Source organism: Corvus cornix, chromosome 2 (genome assembly GCF_000738735.6).
Source record: "Corvus cornix cornix isolate S_Up_H32 chromosome 2, ASM73873v5, whole genome shotgun sequence".
NCBI classification, from domain to species: Eukaryota; Metazoa; Chordata; class Aves; order Passeriformes; family Corvidae; genus Corvus; species Corvus cornix.
The window spans coordinates 3,153,751-3,174,043 of record NC_046333.1 but is presented as its reverse complement, the minus strand read 5'-3'; the positions used below and the strand labels follow the sequence as shown (position 1 = coordinate 3,174,043).

At 43.9% G+C, this 20,293-nt stretch overlaps 1 protein-coding gene across 9 annotated transcripts in view; it reads left to right on the top strand.

Annotated features, from left to right (window-relative positions):
* Positions 1–1,285: 1,285 nt before the first annotated feature.
* Positions 1,286–20,293, top strand: part of ADCYAP1R1 (ADCYAP receptor type I) — a 137,719-nt gene continuing 118,711 nt past the window's right edge. For 7 of the 9 annotated variants that reach the window (XM_039549641.1, XM_039549640.1, XM_039549639.1 and 4 more), the window contains exon 1: positions 1,571–1,917. The gene's annotated coding sequence lies outside the window, so the exon portion shown is untranslated. Of the gene's footprint in view, positions 1,370–1,570; positions 1,918–2,576; positions 2,600–20,293 lie in introns of those variants that run through there. The other 2 variants (XM_039549635.1, XM_010394794.3) reach the window with 2 other exon arrangements.

Sequence of the window (20,293 nt, the reverse complement as noted above, 5' to 3'; positions counted from 1 at the left end):
GCACTGGAATGGGCTGCCCAGGGAAGTGGTGGACTCTCCTTCCCTGGAAGTGTCCAAGGAATGACTGGATACAGCATTCCGTGCTCTGTTTAGTTGACAAGAGGGTGTTTGGTTAAAGGTTGGAATCAATGACCTCGGGAGTCTTTCCCAACCTTAATGATTCTGTGATCCTATGGAAAGATAAGCAGAGGACAGGGCTTCCACAACAGGAGGAGCAGTAGTATGTATGCAGGTGTCATGGAATTTCAGGGTAATTAGAAGAACCTCATTAGCAGGCAGCTGCTCTTCCAGCACATCTCCGAATCTGGGTAAGGATGTGGGCATTCAGCATCTCAGACTCTTGGCACGGATCTGGGGGGCCTGAGAGCAGCATGGTTAACAGCAGCAAAATCAGTGTGGGGCCAAGTGTCCCCATGGGATACCCTGGCACAGGATGGGAGCTCAGGCTCCTTTAGTGGTCATTTTCCAGGTCTGGAGAGCCTCCCCTCGAGCACTGTGCAGAAGGGAGCAGTGCCTGGACGCTCTTGACATGTGACACCCTGCTCTTCTGCAGGTACCGGGCAGGGAACCAGCTGGACATCCCCTCTTCGCAGCCATCTCAGCCCTCCTTACAGCTCCCCTCCACTGGTTTTCCAGCAACAGGTGCCACTCCTGAGCTGCTGTTCCAGGGATCCCGTTGCTGGGTAGCTCTGTGGCACTGCAGGACAGCGCAGGTGCTGCTGTTCCTGGGCAGTCACTTCCCTCCCTGGGTGTGCATCTGCTGTGGGAGGGGAGAGAATCCTTTCCCCAAGCTCAGAGGGCTCAGCCTGGGCACAGGCCACCTGCCCATCTGCAAACACCATCTGAAAAATGCTGCTTCCAGCTGGAATTCCTGCTCTGCTCCCCCTCAGTTCCCCTCCCTGACAACTCCAGCTACTTTATCGCTTGTCTTTGCAATCAACTCCGCAGGTCCGGGAGAAACTGGCTCCCTTCATCCTCCCTCGCACAGCCCCCTCTCCCTCCCAGCAGCGATACCAACCTCCCTCCCATCGCCGTGTGCTGCTGACCCTGTCACAGTAATGATACAGGAAATAAAAATTTCTGGGACAGCAGAAACGGGGTTAAGGTGACAGAGTGAAGGCAGAATTGGGGGAGGTGGGAGAAGGGAAAAAAAAAAAAAAGGGGAAAGGGTGTTCGATTTAAGAAATTTGATTTGAATAAATCCCTCCTCCCGCTCCTCCTCATTGGTTTCTTTTTCTCCTCCATATTAATGAGAGCAGCCAAGGAGAAGCTATTGGTTCCGTATCGCTTTCCCTTTGCTCAGGCACTCGGGGGAGGAGGTGTTTGCATTTCTCCGCAGGACCAGCTCGCTTTGCAGAGCATTGTCTGGGTATGAGAATCACACACAGGCACAGAGGCAGGGGCGAGCGCACCGGAGCATCTCACCCCGGCACAGCATCTCAGCCAGCCTGAGCACCCCTCTCGTTCCCCGCCCCGCCCCGAGCACCGACAGCCCCCCTTAAAAAAGAAAAAAACAAAAAATAGAGAGGAAAAAAAAAAGTTTTAAAATATCCCGCCTCCCCTCTTGGCTTTATTTTTTTTGTTGTTGTTTGGGTTTTGGTGGGGGTTTTTTTGTTTGTTTTTTTTTTTTTATTTTTCTTTTTGATTTAGCGATGGCAAATTCCTTCACGGCCAGGAGCTGGCCCATCCCCTGAGCAAAGGCAGCCTGGACATGACCGGCAGGCGAGGGAGGAGGAATTTGGATTCCCTTCGGAGGCGCCGACCCCTCCTCCGGCCGGGGGGAGCGCGGCCGCGGCCGCTCGGAGCCAGCGCGGGCAGCGGGGCCGGACCGGCTCCCCGCGGCCACTGTCCCCCGCGGCCACTGTCCCCCCGCGGGGATGCGGCATCTCCAGCGCCGGGACGAGCCCTGCTGCAATGGTGAGTCCTTCCCCGGCCTCCCCCCGCTCCTCCCGGGGCAGCCCCATCCCCCGAGCCCGGGGATGCCACAGCGGCGCTGCCGCAGCCGGCGAGGGAAAGGAGCCGGCGGCTTGTCTGCGAGTGACATTGATTTACCGGCTCGTCCCTCGGCGTCCCCAGGTCCTGGAATACTTCTTTAGGGGGGAATTGCATGCGGGCTTCCTGCCTTCGGCAGGCTCGGAGGATGCGTCCTCCAGATAGATTTGGTTCTTTGCAAACAAATCAATCTCCCTTCGCAGGCGGTGACAGGTTAAGGCGCTCGGTATGGGAATCGCGTCTGATTTTAACACAATATGGCTGGTAAATAAAACCTGATTGCTAACAGCCCCGCCGCCGCTGTCGGCATTTCCGAGCTCAAGGCTCCCGATGCAGCTCTGCATCTTCACCTGCCGCAGAAACTCTGATTCACCCTTCAAAGCAGTGCAGCAGGACTCGCTTGTTTTTACTGTGGGGTAGTAAGGGAAAACTGCGGTTAGTGTGCCTTTGACCTCTGCTCGCGTGCGTCTGGGCACTTCTTATCAGTGTTTGAACAGCTGGTTCTAATAATACCATCTTCATGCAGAGCACATCTCCAGTCAGGGGGATGGCACACAGGACAGGCTCTTTTCCGCTGTGCTCTGAATTGAGGATGTCCAGCGTTCAGGTATGTGCTGGAATCTGAGGAGTTTACAGCCAGTGAGAGGAACAGAATGCAATCATGCAGCTTGCTGTGCAGAGCTGGAAAATGCACGGGAAAAAAGGGAGATTTGATTAGTGACACACGGGTGTTTATGGCTACACGATCATCCCACTTACACAGCAGCAGATCTGGAAGAACTCCCTGGAAGTGGATTTCTTCTGCCTCTGATCTGAAGGTGAACAGAATCTGGCCTTTAGCTTGAGGGATGTATTGGAGTAGCACTGGAGGTAGCTATAATAAGAAGAAAATCTTAACTAAAGTGAATAAGGCAGCAAAGTGACGTGATTCTTTCCCAGGGAATTATCAATTACCATCTGTCTGGTGCATGTTAATTACAATGCAAGTGGTGGACTGGTACAGCAATATGTAACTGAAGCAGCTTGTTGGATTTTTTTATTTAATCTGTTGGAGTCAAAAAAACAAATGGATTTGCACTTGCTGTTATTTGGGTGCACAGCCCCCTCTCTCCTCTGCTCAGCCTATGCAGCACTGGTCAGGTACAGCAGGGAAACGCTTCCATGGCTAATCCAAGGGAATGTTGGATTACTGGAGGTTAATGATAGCACGGAGGCAAACTCCTGAAAGTGCTCCTGGTGTAGCTGCAGAGCAGGGAGGTGTTACACAAGCATCTCTGGCTAATGCCAAACACCCTGGAGCTGGCTTGGAAGAAGTTGTCCTATCGTATGGGTAAGGCAACGCTGCTCCGATTTGGTGAATGATTAAGGAATGCTGGTCAGGGCAAAAACGGGAGTTGGATTCAAGTTGATGTGTCTGCTTGTGTCTGGGTTGTGGTCTTCCACCTTTATTCCCACTTGTTTCCGTGTGCTGCGGGCAAGGCTTGCTGCTTTGCTGTCATTCAGGACAGCTCCAGTTGATCTGGTTTTGTCCCGGCCATTTATCTCGGGCAGCGCAGGGCGGAAGATTTCCGCTGTTTTGTTCTCTCCATCCAAAGGCATGTGTGAAGGGCTGGGAGGATAACCATGGGCACTGCACAGCCTTCAAGGTCACGGGGGGCTTTTTCTTGTGATAAACACACTTATTTCTCTTTAAGCAGGCTTTGTGATCGCTCCTTGGCTTTAGCTTTCCATCATCCTTTGGGGTCCCTGCAGCAAACTGGAGGGCTCCTTTCTCCCTGTGGGTTTAAGATGTCTGATGTTGGCACGGTGGTGCCACAGCCTCACGGAGCTGCCCAGACCTGCTGCTGTCGGTGTTTGTGAGGCTCACAAACACGGAGGCAGGAGCTCTGTTGTGGGATGCTACCAGGCAGAGAAAACCTGAGATTTCTGAGCTTGTGGGGTGCGCTGCTGAGCACGTTCAGACCTTTGTTCATCGTGTCTCTCCTCATTTGGCTGACTGAGGCGGCATCCTGGAGATATTTTTTCCCAGGGTTGAGTTCCATATGTGCCTGTGCCTTTGCTAAGTTGAGCCCTGTGTCCCTGAGATGATTCATTCCAATGTAGCAGATTTTGTTTGCCTTTCCTTCCTTCTGAGCACACGTAGTACAAACAGTCTGATTCCTAAATTAGCTCAGATTATCTTTTAATGAAACCAGAGTATCTGAGTTAAGAAGCACTGAGAAAAAGTGAACTCAGGGCAGGATCATGCTGCAACTCATATCTGGTGGTGAAACCTGCAGAAATACCAGGTCTTGCAGTTAGTCCTGATTTGACAGAGAAATTGCTTATTTGCCACCATTCCCAGGAGAGGAAAACTGATCTGAGGATATGGAAGTCAGTGGAGATACTGAATTTTATTTCACCCAATTCTTTGGCCCAGAGAGTGCAGCCACAATCTTTAAGTCAATGAAGTGAATTTTTTTGTTGGCTTGTGTTTCCTTGTTTCCATTTCCTCTGCTCCCTTCACATCCAGCCAATCCCATACCATCTGTGCTTCGGCACACACTGCAGTCAACAGGATTTTGGAGTGAATTTTCCACATCAGGACAGAAGTGGAACAGCTCTGCTGAAAGGGATGTATATGCAGCAGTGAGGAGCTCTCTCTTTTTTGCTATCCACAACTCAAAAGTCATCTTTGCTGACACTGTCTCGTCAGGGTGAGCTGTGGCACCACTGAAACTGTCTGGTTCAGAGTATCCCCGAGGAGACTTTCCCTTGGTGCTGAACTTGTTCTGTTCTTAAGGAATGCTTTGCATACAGAAATGTGTTTGGTAGTTTTCCACAACACTACAAGTACTAGAATTCCTGTGTCTGTCGTGGCTGCTGAAACACTGTTTGGATTGTAATTGAGTGGGCACAAATATATGGGGAAAAAGGTAGATTTTTTTTTTCAGAAGCTTCATGGCTGTTTGTCTGCCCCTCACCCCATTGCTTTGCTGGTGTTTCATTCTCTGACCACCTTTTGCTCTCTCCATTTGTTATCTGCCTTCTTAGGCTTGCACTTTTATCTGCACAAGGCAAACCAGGAATGAGTATAAAACTCCCTGGGTTGTTCAAGCCTTGTTTATGTAACTTGCTGCAGCTCAGTGATTGTGTCCCCCTGCAAGCTCATCTCCAGAGTAGTTGCATTAATAATTTCAGGGCTGAACTTCTTAGGACGAGCTAAACCATTCCATCTCCCAAAGAAAACGTGGAAACATCACCCTGCAGAGCATTTAAAGCCAATGTGGCTGTTGTGCTGAGGAATATTCCCTCAGAAAGGGTCCTGCAGAAATACGCAGCTGCAGGGACTCTTGTTTGCTGCTTTGGTTCCAGGCTACTGTTGAATACAAATTCTTCAGTTTATCTGCCCTGGAGACACTCTGGCAGTCTCATCCCTGCTCATTCAGGGGTCATGTTTTACTCTTTGATAGACAGCTATGATCTGAAACTACTCTCATCTCTTTAATTGCCATATTTTTTAAAAAAAAATGTTTTAAAAGGTGGAAAAACCTCTGCTTAATGCCATTGTTAAAAAACCCCAAAAGAAAACAAGCACTGAAATACCCAACAAATAACTCAATAGTTCTAATTTTTGCTAATGTAATTGATAATTCACTCTAAAACTGAGAGAAAAGGGGATTAATATGTATATGGTCAAATTCTTCTTAATGATAATTATGGCAATAGCAATAATAATAATTTGTTTTATAACACATTGGGAACGTTGGCGTCTAAGTGCTCCTTACTGAGCACACATTAAACATCACCAGGTCTGTTTGCAGGTTTGTCCATCCAGTTTGAGGCATTTCACAAGAAGTATGCCTCAGTCACAGTGGCTTTTGCACCCCATTAGAGATGTTTGGGTCATGATTGCACGGGAGCTGCAAATGGAAGGATAATTATGGTCTGCTATTTATGATTTGTTGGTTTGCTAAATGGAGCTGAGGGTTAGGGCAGGAAAAGATGTTTTAATCTGTGTGGTGGGTTAATAGCCTGGATTTTTTATTTCTATTCATTTGTTGCTCACAATGAGGCACGTGTTGCTACTTTCTGTCCCTGCAAGGGACAGTGCATTGTCCAACCTGATTCTGTGAGGATCCTTAAGAAAAAATTTTGTATTGAAGGGAAATGTGACTGAATCAAGTTGTTTGTTTCTGGGGAGCAGATGTATCATTGGGTCCATCTCTGAGGAGCAGAGGATGTATAAATTCACTCATTGTCAAGAGGAAACTTGTCCCCAAATGATCCCCTGGCTAAACTATTGTTCATTTCCTGTGGAGGGAAGGCTTTCTCACTCAGAAGTGTTTGGCTGCCTGGATGATGCTCATCTACTCTCAGAAAGCATCTGACAACTGAATTCTCACATCCAAGCCAATCACCCTAATTCACGGTATTAGGAGTGAGGAGAGCAGTTCATCCCATCCTGGAGTGGGTCAGATGAATCACCCTGTGGAGGTTCTTGCAGCAGCTGACTCAGATACACATTCACAACCAGCCAGAGGGAGCCTTCCATGGTATCCCAGAGGCATCCCCAGGAAGTGAAATTCCTCTCTTGCTCCCATCTTTCTTTGGAGGGGAAGGCTGGTAATATTTTGCTAGCTCACAAGTAAGTTTTATGAAAAGCCCAAGACTGCTGTGGTGGACCCCACATCTTCCTCATCCACATCTTCCCCTTATTCCATGAAGAGAATTCTCCATGCTGCCACTTGTGCCAGACAATATCCTACCTAATTATCCTTTTTTGGGTTTTGTTTCTTAATTATTCATTGATTTTTTTTAAACCTGATAGGCTTCCTTAGTGTATCAACACTTTCTTCTTCTATCCAGTTACTCAGAGGGATTTGCCAGCTGAAGCTCGGCTGTGGTTTTGTGGACACATCAGCACAGGGACACATCTAGGACAGCGACATGATTTTCTGTGGGCACACACAAGCTGGCTCTGCCCATTCTCCGAGCCAGGCAGGAGCTGTGCAATGCTCCAAATTCATCTGCTCTGCCCTGGATGGGAATGGCTGCACTGGAAGTTGGACGGAGCTGGAGATGAATGCTGACCAGAACTCATTAGCTCAGGGTTGGCACCTTGTGAAATACATTTTGACCAGCTTGGAGCCCTTGTGCTCAGAAGTAGGTGACCTAAAAGCCAGCTTTTTGCCATATATCAACAGCTCAGTGCTTTTTCATTTTAATGCTTTCACCCTCTGTGCTAAGCTAACAAAGTCCACTGATAAATAGATTTAACTACCGCCTTCTTCCTTCACTATGGCCTTTAAAATTATTTACTGAAAACCAAATAATGCAAAGAAATAAAAACATGAATCTCTCAGGACACATTGATATATAGACTGGAGTTAAAGTTGTAGCAGTAAGAATTACATTTCTCCACAGCAGAAATAAATTATATATATTTGGAAAGTGAGTTTAAAATAGCTAAGATATCCTTAACTCCGAATTCCTTTTCCTGGAATGGAAAGACTTTATTAAATCACAATATTTCTGCTTCTGTTCTTAATGTCACATTTTTGAAGTGGATTTAGAGAAGGTGCTTTTTATTTCTAGCAAAAACATAAAATGGCACAGTCATGGTAATAAGTAAAAAGCATTTCCTTTTAAAACAAAATATTTGTAATAATGAAATTTGACATGCATCTGCATTCTTAAATTGATGCAATTAGTACCAAAAGCCAAATATGAGCTTGGGCTTAATTTGTATCTAAGATTTTGGACACACAACAGAACTTTCTCTCTTGGCCTAGAAACAAATTCTATAAAGAAGCCAGCACAAGTGCATTATTTAAAGACCCAAGTTAAAGTTAGTGAAGTTACTCATTTCCTGTGTTTTAGAGAGCTGGATCTTTGGATTCCTTCCAGGAGTTTTGTGCTCTAACTTAAGATGCAGAGGAGATGAGAGAGCATCCAAAATACCGCAGATGCTGGAGCTCTTCATGACTAAGGCTGCGAATGTGTCACAGCTGTCACTGGAGCCTTGCATGGCACAAGCCACACTCATTCATTTGGGTTTCATGGCTTTTGACAGCCTGGATGGGGTTTTTGTGCTGCTGAATGGGTTTGTGAGCCGAGATGATTACGTACAGTGGGCGAACAGCTGGAAGGAACTTCATTAGAGAATAGTTCTTGGTGGCTGCGGGGAGGGAGCAGAGCGGAAAGCCAATATTGGCCATGTGGAAGTTGTTTCTCTGCATCATTCAAGCCTCTGGACGCTGCTCTGTATTCTCCAGCTTTTTGTTCTCTGGCTTGTTGTTTGTTTGCTACACAGCTGGATGTAGCAATGATAGTCATGGAACAGAGCCTTCACAGGCTCCCAAAGTCTGAATTTCATTCAGAAGAGGAGAAGAAAAGCACATTACAGCCTTTTTGTCCCTCCAGCAAGTGTATTCCTGACAGATTTTCACCTCTGGTATTCAACTCTTTCCTCTGTACGGAACTTGCAGGTCCCTTTAGCTAAGGTAATTTTTATGATGCTGACCCAAAATGGGATCCAGCTCACAGATCAAGACACCTCAAGATGGGTGTGGGTTTTGAAGTGTCTGCCTGTATCTGAGTGCAGAAACTGCTATTACAATAAAAGCAGATTTAGGACATGATTCAGCCACTTCAGCATAGGTGTTAAGTGTCGTTTGAGATCCCCTGGGGTATCCAACCTCCATTAGGGATTTGTCAGCATGGTGTTTATCTACAGCACATCATTTCCCCTCTGTGTGAGGGCAGGTTAAATACGCTGGCGTGTTGGTGCACCGAACACCAGCGTTTCAGCTCCTGATTCTGGCCTTTGGCCAGTGCCCAGTCAATGTGGATAAATACAGTTATCTACTATGGACTGAGCTCTGCAGCTCTTTAGCCTAAAAAGTCTTCAATAAACACCACATAGATGGTTTCATTTGCTGTCTGAGTCCTGTTCTGGCTCTCTGATCCCTCCTGATGGTGTAGAATGAGACTGATCAAATCTTGGTCTCAGTGCTCTTACCAGACACACAAAGAATTGGTTGATTTTCATATACTTTCATGCAGGGCTTAAAAATACCTTTTTGTGTTTCTGTCTTGGGATCACAGTTAAGCTACTGGGGCACAAAAAAGAAAAAAAAAAATAAAGCAGCTACATTGCAGCTGTATCTGTTTAGCTCCAAATAATTCCTGGAATCATTTTTTCATGAGACAACCCCAAGACTGAATTTGACTTTTTCCAGATTCAGCTACCACTGACAGCTCCTGGCTTTTGTTGCCCAGATTGTGCTCTCCTTCTAGGGAGAGAAAGAACTGCTGAATTCTTTGAATGTTTGTGATTCACCATCTCCGGTCTGGAGTTTTTCCTTGCGACTCCTTTTCCCAGCTTCCTTGAGATGTAGGTTCTGTGGAGTTTTGCATTTTTAAAGAGAAAAGACCTTTCTGTCCAGGTTCCAAAGTGCTGTTGGCTTTACTACCTGATTGTTTCAGTTTCTCCAAACTCTCCTGTTTGGAATGAACAATTTCTACTACACACTTTCTTTGGTGAAGGTTTGTGTGGCTTTTGTCTGTTACCGTTTTTCTGGCATGTTCTCTGTCTCCAGAAAACACAGAGGTGGGTCCAAGGTGATTAAAGCAAAACATGGCCTATTTAGAGCAAAACTCTGCACAGCTCCAGCTTTAATATTCTTCTGATACACCCAGCCTCTTCCAGGTCTTCTTGGGAGGTTTATGTGCATCAGTTTGAAAAACCTCTGATGAAACTCTCCCTGAAAGAAAAATGTTCTTTTAACTTCCCAGGATCCATCTGGAAAAATAAGCCTTACATCTTCCTAGCACAAATAAAAATGGTTTCTCCAAACTAAAAGTCTCCCTTTTAACATGGTCTTGATTTAATTTTTTTTTCTCCTGATAGACCATTACGTCGACCTCTTGCTTTCTTTCCCACTGTCCCTACTGAATTAGAACAAGGACATAATTTAGTTACTCTGTTATTCCCAAAGAGCTTCTGAGGCAGACCTCAATAAATAGATTATGCATATTTTCATGTACACTGCATTATGCAGTACTATGGGTGTGACTCTTTGCCAAATCCATTCACAGCCAGAAGAAGTTTAGTGTGTGAAATGTCATGAAAAATATGGGTATGAAACCAACAACATGATAGCTCAACCAGATCACTTAGATAATTTGGAACTCACAGTTATTTTCTAAAAAGGTGAGAAGGAAGTTCACCTGAACATTAACATGCAGTTCATTTCTTCACTGACTGGAGGAACTCTAACCTGATATTCTGCTTAATGAACTGTCAGACTATTCCATAATGAATGTCATTCACCGAAATGTCGAAGTTTAAAAACGCTTTTGTTTAAACCAGGGCTTGTGTGAATTTTCTGGCAATCATATGTAATTTTATATAATTTCCTTTTTGCTTCTTTTATAACTACTTGCTCTAAAATACAACATTTTTCTGTGTGCAGATACACATAGGGCAGAACTAAATGGTGTTTCTTAAATGTTGTCTTTACAACAATGAAACCTGTGGAATCCAGATTTTGATTCTTTTGATCCCAAATTGGTCTCTAAAATTTACTGGATTGGACATCCTTTTTAGCTCCATTAGCTATGGGGGAATACAGGGTAGTGAGTGCTGAGGAAGAGCCAGGTAAGCCAGATACGATGATCTGAAAAAAGGAAAGTTAACAGATCTCCCTATTCCATGTAGCCTGGCCAGACTGGCAGGGATGTGCAGGCATGTCTGAGTGCATGGCCAAGATAATCCATATCAGTCTCTTCAGCAGCATGTTCAAACTGGCATTTTATAAATCAGCTCTGAGAGCTTTAACCCAAAATATTACAGCTTCTGATTCATGGGCTGGTTTCAACATGCCAAATTTTTCTGTACTTGTGCCACGTCCTTGCCATTTCCAAAATGCATCCCTGTAATGTGCTACTGTTTCTGTGTGACTTAAATATCACCACCTTTAGTGCCTCTGTGTTTGCATTTGGCCTGCAACAGGCAGAAGAGCAGACGAAAGCAAGGCCTGTATTCATCATTTTAGTGCATTTTTATCAGGAATGGCAAAGATAAAGAAGACAGGCTTGAGGATGGCTGAGCCTACTGTGTTCCTTCACATCTCTGCAGCTGCCCTCAACATAGAATGAGAGAATCAGAGAATCATAGAATGGTGTGGGCTGGAAGGGACCTTAGAGCCCATCCAGTTCCACCCCGTGCCGTGGGCAGGGACACCTTCCACTACCCCAGGTTGCTCCAAGCCCTGTCCAACCTGGCCTTGGACACTTCCAGAGAAGGGGAATCCACAACTTCTCTGGGCAACCTGTTCCAGTGCCCCACCATCCTCTGAGTAAAGAAGGCAATAATTTCCATTAATTTCTTTACTTATTGAAGAAAGTAATAATTTCCATCTTTCCTCAAAATGCATCTCAAGACTTGGCTTTGCTGCTGGAGCAGCATAGGTCAGGATGTTGTCCCGACATTCTCCTGCCTTTATTTTCAGCAATTCTAAACATTGTGTTAACCTTTGTGGCAATTTTTTCTCCTCTAAGTTGAAGAAGGCTAAGAAAAATGAGTGATGTAAGGGAACATGAAGAAGGAAGAAAAATACTGATGTGCTCTAAATTGGGCAGGTAGTAGTGAGATCATCTGAAGCTGGACTTAGCCTTCAACAAAGTTCTCATCTCTAAGAAAGAGATGTAAAGTCTTCCACTCTCACCAAAAGGAACCACAGTGATTTGCCAGTCCATTTAATGATCAAATGTGCAACATAGTAAAACAATGCACACTCCTCCAAGTGCTTTCCACTGCCCTCTGTGCTATTATCATTCTCTACCCCTTTTTTGCTGTGTTCCCTCTTTGTCCAGTTGCGATTCAGGCTGTTCTTACCATTACTTCAGCCAGCATCACCATCAGCTCCATGGCTGGCAGCTCTGTATTTTCAAGCTTGGTTTTACAAAATGTTCTATACGATCCCACACTTCATTCTTTATTGCCTCTCTCAGCACACTGCTGCCTTCAGTGACCCATGAATTACAACACAAACCAGGAGGAGCACAGCGTGACCTACACTTTTCTTCACCTGTTGTTTTGAGTTTTCCCCTCTGAGTTTCCTGTGAGCAGCTTTGGAAGAGCTCCTACATGGTGTTGTGCAATGAGCTCAGGGAAGGAACCCGTGTTCTTAATGTCAGCAATGTTGAAATATTTGTCAGATATATTTGTCCTGCTTGTTGCAACTTGGCTTTACAACAATACCATGGGATAAATAAGACATGACCCCAAGTTCTTAACATGTCTCGTAGCAAATATTCTACCAACATTCTTTGAATTCTTTCAAAATAAATCATTTAGACAAATCATTCTAAGAAACTTCTTTGTTCATTTGGGGATTTATTCAACGTGTTGCTCCAGTAACAATGAAATTCTATTGCAAAATCACAACACCCGGCACAAGACACCTGGAGAACTACACTTTGAGTAAATTTCTACAATATATCCATGTCATGGAATCGTAGAATAGCCTGGCTTGGAAGGGACCTTGAAAATAATTTCATTCCAACCCAACCCATGAGCAGGGACACCTTCCACTATCCCAGGTTGCCCCAAGCCCCATCCATCCTGGCCTTGAAGACTTCCAGGGATGAAGCATCCACACCTTCTCTGGGAAACCTGTTCCAGCACCTCACCAACTTCAGAGGGAAAAATTTCTTCCTTGATACCCCACATAAACCTTCTGTTGTCCTAGCACTACACATCCTTGTAAATAGACTCTCCATCACATCTACATAGATATAAACTTCAGCGATATATCTAAGGAGCATAAGAATATGAAGTTCAATTAATTTCTTTCTTCCTGAAGCAAAAATTATAGTAAATCAGATGTCTTGTGCCCCATAATAGCTTTTTCCCCCCCTACTGTCCATTACAGGAGTCTGGGATGACTTGGTTATCTATAAACATCCACAAAGTACACGTCTGAAGCTACTGGAAGAAATCCACTTTGATTTGTAAAACCTTCTCTTAGCTTCCCTTATGGATTTACAAAACAAAGGCTTTCCTTGTCAAGGATGGGACATAGGGTTAATAGATTTAAAGCAAAAAAAAAAGATCAAAGTATTTTCTTCATAGGTTTATAGAATTTAAAAGTGTATACTTACTCTTCTCCCAAAGGATTTCTTAAAAGTGTCACTGTCATTATCCTAAATTGGTAGTTAAGGAATTATCTGAGGAAAACTCAAGTCAGAGTTCTCGTGTGCTCAGACAGGCACAGACTCATCGTCAAACATTTTTCAGTTGCTTGGGTTTTGCATTTGTGCCTTTTTATCTGCACGTTGCACAGTGACAGAAATTTCTGTTGTCTTTTGGAGATGAAATGAACCTCCCTAGATGAGGGGAAACTGTTTTCATTAAGATCTCTTCAGCAGAGGTGCGTTTGCTTGACAGCACTGGCATGAATACCAATGAGACTGGAAATGGTGAGGAAGGCAGATAATCGTTTCCAGGCCTCTGATGGGAGGGAAGCAGTAAGAATCTGCAGTAACCTGGGAGAATCTGATACCCAAACTCTCTAGGCAATATCTAAATAAGGTATTTGACAAATGAAGGCAAATGGGAGTTGCAAACATTGTGACCCAGAGAGTTTTCACAGGCAGTTGGGATGAGGCTGTTCTAGTTGGGGGTGAAGCAGTTTGGCAGAGTGATTAAGAGTGATGACAAAGCCATTATTTGACTTCAGGGCCAAGGAAGGTTCCAAACCTGATGTATTTCACGATGTAGTTACAATATTAAAGCCATTTTCTTGCCCTGCTATGAAACCACCACTGCTGGTTGTTGGCTACTCCTCGAGCTCCTTCTTGTTCACAAACAGGTGGCTGAGAAATCACTTCTGATCCAAAGGTGGGGATGAGTTCAACATAAAAGCAAAGGCTCCTTGCTGGCTGCACAGAGAGATTTTTACCCCGGTAGGGCACTGCTCTGTGGTTATTGACTTGTTGCCATTGACAGATGGATTCACTGTGGTCCAGCTGTTTACTTGGACAACAGCTTTGCTTTTAGACCTTTAAAGCATTTTTGGTCTACATAGAAACCTCAGAAAGGAGAGTTACAGAGAGCCAGATCACCCTTTTACACGAGGAGAAGGGAAATAGAAGACTAGAGACTGCAAGAAGATAAGGACATACTAGAAATAAACTCGTCTAAATGACATGTTCTGGTTCTTGGATAAAAGTGCTTTAGTCCTCCAAGGAGCCTTGGGAAGTCAGATCTGACATGGACACCTGTCCATGGTAACCAGAAAATATTTCCAAAGTTCAAGTGCTCTGAAATGATTTTACATTAGTGAAACCTTTGCATCTGTTCTATTTAACTGATTTTCTTTAAGTCTTGGCTTAGTCCCCAGCAATTAAAAAAATAATTCTGTTCTTTAGTTGCTGCCTGTTCTGTGCTGTCTCTTTTCAATTAATTTAGCCACTATATGCTCCTTAGTCTGCAGCAGAACTGCTGACAGGGGATATCTGCTCTGTGTGCTCCTATTTAAATGTATTTCAGCAGAATATGTTATCAAACTTTTTGGGACATAAGGGATTCTACAACTCTGGAAAACATTGGCTGTGCTGTTGCTGGGAAATTAAACACCACTACAGAAGATCCTGAACTCCTGGAATTTGGTCACTAAGCCGTTATTAAATAATTATTAAATGAATGATAAATAATTTGCGTGGCATGTTGAATGGGTTTGCAGGTCAGCTAAGATTCTTCTTTACAATGCCTGGGCTCAAATCAGAGGTGATCCAATCTCATACATCATTCCCAACAAGCAGTGTGCAGATGGCCACTCTGCTTGAAGGGCTGAAGAGGTTAAACCATTTCTACAAACCCGTTTGCCTCAATCCAAACCCAGCACACATCTCAGTCACCGTGTGTGTGTGGGGTGTGTGTGAAGTGTGGCTGAAAAAACACCACAAATGAACAGACAGAAAAAATTCTGCCTTGTGCCTCCCACATTCCCCAGCTCCTGTGCTATTCTAGCTCTTCTGGAAGTGCTGTTGGATTGCAGAAGTATCTTAAGGCAAAATCCCTCAGTTTAGTCATGACTCTGTGCTTTGACATCGCATGTTCTGGCAAGTCTGGATTATGGTTTTTCTGGAGCATCAGAGTTCAAACCCCACATGAAGTGAGGCCTCAGCTGAGACAGGGTAGGAGAGATCTCCCTTGGTGGACAGACCTGATTTGCCAGAGGGTTGGAGGTTTTCTGGAAGAGAGAGGTGGCTGCACATCAAAGAGCCTGTATACTCCACTTGCAGATTCCTGGGAAGTTGTTTCCTTAGTGACAATAACAACAAGAGCAATTTTAGCGCATTTTCTTCATGTCTGTTTTTAGTGCTTTAGAGATATTCAGAAGTCAGAGTACAACTGGCACTTTCCTTCAGAAGAGTTGTTTCTTTACTGGGTTGTCTTTCTTTTCTCTTTTGTAGCTCACGTTGGCATATCAGAATTTTTGTTTATCACAGGGATCTGTCTTAAAACTTGTTGGCATTTTTGAATCCACAGACACCGTGGGAGCTGAAGGAACAGCTCTTGCAGGACTTTTAATGTGTCCAGTAAATGGAAGCAAGTTGGGAGGTTATCCCTGTGACATCAGTGCTGTGGGGCATGGAGGGCAGTCACTCCTTAAAGCCAATCCCACTGCCATGGAAGGGACTCACCAACCCCCAAAACAGGCTTGTAACAGGAAAGGTTGAGGAAGTGAAATGGAAAAAAAAAAAACCAAAAAAGCAACATGAAATCACGCTTCAGAGACAAATCTTGACAAAAGTCGTCGACCACCACATTTGTCACGATTCAGAGTAAATTTTGAAACGAAAATTTGGCACCTGATTTGGGGGGTTGTGGGGGGAAGAAATCACAGAGTCCCAGAATAGTTTGGGTTGAAAGGGACCTTAAAGTTCATCTCATTCCAACCCCCTGCCACGGGCAGGGACATCTTCCACTATCCCAGGGTCCTCCAAGCCCTGTCCAACCTGGCCTTGGACACTTCCAGAGATGGGATGTCCTTGCAAGGGAATGACCTGGAATTAGCTGAAAAATGGGACTGTTGTAGCAGTAAGATCAATTTTTTAGTCTTTTCTGAAGAAACCATGCTGGCTGAACACCCACTCTCCATCCTGGCAATTAAAGACCCTGAGCACACTCACAGGAATTTAGTTTTGATTTCCAAGAAAACAAGGCTGACTGAAACCATCCAGAAAAATACACAATTTGGAAGCTGGGAGGACCTTTAGAGGTCACAATGTGTTGTGAAGCTGAGGTAGAACATGGAAAAAAACCTGCAAACTCTATTACGTCTGAATTAGGAGGGCAGTCAGTACAGGCTTCATCTTTAACCAAAGAGACCAAAGAGTGACTGAAGTCAAAATATGATTCATGCCATGGAGGTGTCAGGCTCTTTTTATTAGCAGCAGAAAGAGATTAAAATATCTCTGCGTATAATTTAAATGCTAATAATTGACTGGGAAGAACTCTTTGTCCAGGAGCAGCACAGTCGATTCACTAACACCACATGATACTTTCTTTGTTCAGGGCATCACTTAATTTGAAATAAAATTCAATGTCATGAGCAACTTTGCTTTCCCTTCCTCAGTCAGGGCATGGGGGCTTAAAACATTGTGTTGTGTGCATTTTCAAATGTGATTTTAATTTCTTTTCAATTCTTAGACAGTAGTTCTTGATTAAAGTATGAATTGCTGAAAACTAAATCTGAATGAACCATATAGTATGGTCCAATATGGAAAAATCAATGAAAAAATAGAAATTAAAATATATATCCACTTAAAATATTCTTGAAATACCTTCCCCAGTTATAAAACAGAATTTCCAAACTGTCTCCCAACTCAGTTATCATCAACCTTTCTTCAGGGTGGGGAAAAAAAAAGCTAAAAATGTAAATGACAAACAGAAATAGCATTTATGATTAAATACTGATGGTCCATTTGCTATTTTAACACTTTAATTTGGATCATTAATTTAAATGGAGATCCCTAATAATGAAGCAGCAAGGTTAATTAAGTTCTAAGTCCTGCTTTGGACAACTTGTGCTGATGTCCACATTTCACACCAGTGCTTTGGAGCCAAATTTCAGTCGCTCTTGTGAACTGTTCCTTGCTGTTATGCAACTACTTTTTTTTCAGTATCTCACCATTATTAAGTGGTTCCAGCCTAGACTTGAATCTTTATCCCTTCGTCAAAAACCTGATCAGGTTTGACTCAGCTCTGCAATGCGTGGATGATAAAATCTAGATCACAAACTGTGCACTGCATGTGTATTTTACATTAAACCACTCGATAGTATCTGAGAAAATGAAAGTGATTTTTCTTAGCTCCAGCCTTCCGGGCTCTTTCATGGGTGAATCTATTAGAGCAGAATACCAAATTAGGAATTAAAAGATTTACTAGGTTAAAGCAGAGAAATCCCACATGGGATGCAAAATGATATGATGGTTATGTACTGGGGAGGGGGGGAAGTAAGGAGGGGTGAAAACAAGTAGCACAACAAGAGTTGAACAAATTAAACTGACAATGCACCATTTACTGAGCATGATGTGAACACATCGATTAAATGGCAAATTAAAGAGCAGGAGAATTTGGTGCATATTTTATTACTGGAAAATGTTTCCAGTCAGAAAATGAGAATATATGTGTTGCTAAGACCCAGCTTCACCTGCTCGGTCAAGAATGGCAAAACGAATTTGCTGTTTGAGAGTTCAAATCATAAACATCAAGAGTAAGAAATAGCACATACAAGAAAAAAGGAGAAAACCCCATAGGGTCATAGGAAGACCTTGGGTCCATGAGTTTTGAAGTGTGAAGTCCATGAAGTTGTTTTGGAGTCCTGCAGCTCTCTGAAGGCTCCAGAGCCTCCAGCCAAATCCACCACCTCATCATCACCTCTTGAATCTCCCCGATGAGCTGCTGAGGAGAGTTCCCTGACCTGATTGTATCACGCTGACCTTGGTTGGCAAAGCTTTATTTTTTCATAGAATCACAAAATCATAGAATCACAGACCATTTTGGGTTGGAAGGGACCTTAAAGATCATCCAGTTCCACCCCCTGCCATGGGCAGGGACACCTTCCACCATCTCAGATTGCTCCAAGCCCCGTCCAGCCTGGCCTTGGACACTTCCAGGGATCCAGGGGCAGCCACAGCTTCTCTGGGCAACTTGTGCCAGGGTCCCACCACCCTTTGAGTAAATAATTTCTTCCTAATATCCAATCTAAATCAACCCAATATTTAACCCAATTCACCTGGAGTAAATTGGGTCAGGCAATGATCCTACAAAGATTTCATTGTGGACAGGAGGCAGTGCAGCACTGCTTGGTGTTTCTAGGCTGACTGGGGGTAATGTCCTTTTCAGCATGTCCAGACCTGGGGACAGGGATATCCACAGCCTCCTTGAGGTGTTTGAAGCACCCCTATGGGATTTGTACCCAGTGGTGAGCACCTCATTCCTACAGAGAGTCAGCAGAAGGAAAGAATTCACATCATCTCACAAATTTCAATCACCTCTCAGCTAATGCAAACAAACACTATTAACTTAAAAAGAGTTGAGAAGAAAAACACTGTGAAAGAGTAAAAAAAGAGAATTTTGTGTTATTCCCTATGCTGGTGATCAGAGAAGGTACAGCTGGTACTCGGGGCTAAATTAATCCTGTGTGTATCTGTAATACTGAGGCTACCTAGATGTGAAGTACTCAATGTCCTCCTTTCTTACTCAAGGCACTCTGCAGAAGTTGCTACTTTTGTCTTCAGAGATGAAGATTGCCTTGAGGAGGCCTCTATGTGTGGGAGCAAACAGAGGCATTTGGTTTGCTTTGGAAAACACATTTAAAAGGCAGGAGAAAAAGAAAAACACATTAATTTCCATTTTAGAGAGATGCTAATTGACAGTGGACACAAAACTACTCTCAGGTCTGCAGTCATATTCCTCTCAGGGGGCACCATTTCATGGTAAACAAAAAACTGACTCTCAGTCCAGAGCTAAAAGGAGGCTGGTCTCACCTAAAGCTGCTTCAGCCCTACTTGCTTTATTACTGGCCCTCATCTGGGGTCTTCTCCTCTCTCTTGTGAGTTACCTGCCAGAGGGCCAGCTGGGCTCTGGCCTTTAGTAGAAACACCTGGTTCAGCACAGCTGTAACTCTTCAAGGTCGAGGCTGCCTGCAGCCCATTCTTCTTCTCCTACAGCTAGTCATGGCTTTTTGGACTGGAGCTGGATGATTATCACTGAATAATTATAAGGTTTTATTCACCTGCTTGTTTATGACCTGTAAGTCCTAATGTCCTGGTTTGGGGTTGATTTATTAGTTTGTTTTCCTTTTTGGAAGGGTGTTTTTTATGTTATCCTACGTTATTTTGTTTAAAAAACTGTCATTATTTTCATTGCTGACTTGAAGATAATAGAGAATATCACCACCTCTTTGTAGAATGTCAGCCAGAATTATTTCTGAAAAAAACTGCGATTATTGTCCATCAAGGAGGATTTAGTGATCAATTATAGTCAAGCAGTGCTGGATGGAATTAAACAATCCAAAAGACATCTAAATCCATGCCACAACTTTTGGTTTCATCTAAGTGGGAGACACACCCAAAATGTGCAAAATATTATTGGAAAAAATATTCTCTGCCTCACACAGTGGTTTCATTTCATGGCTGTTTCTGAATAAAACAATCTTCAATAAAATACCCAATTCTCTGGGCACATCTAATGGCAGCCAAGCTGTGCCCTGGAGAGTCCTCTGTGCACCATCCTATCCAGACTCCAGCACAAAATTTATTCTGCTTGTCCAAAACAGCCTCCCACTGTGCTGACTCCAGGTTATCACACATTTAGTTTGATTTGCTGAGAGGAGATCATTCTCTTCCTTCCCTTTCTGTGTCCCTACCCTGCTCTCCCCAGTGAGTTACATGTTTCAGCAAAACATACAAACTCATCCCATGCCTCATTTACTGCAGCTGGCAACAAGCTCCAGGGACAGAAGTGAACTCTGGGATATGAGGAAGGAAATACCATAAAATGTGGATTCACCTTTTCTACTGCATGTGGAGGATTTGATTGGGGTTTGTCTATTTTGGGGTGGGTTTTTTGTGGGTTTTTTTTTTCATTTGGTTGCTTGGTTGGTTTTGGGGGGGATTTTTTTTGGGTGGTGCCTGCAATGAAAAGCTGGTCTTTGGTGCAGGACACGTTCCCAGGTAAGAACAACAAAAGACTTTTAGATGCCAGTTCACCAGACTGTTGTGAAGATAACTCAGAGTT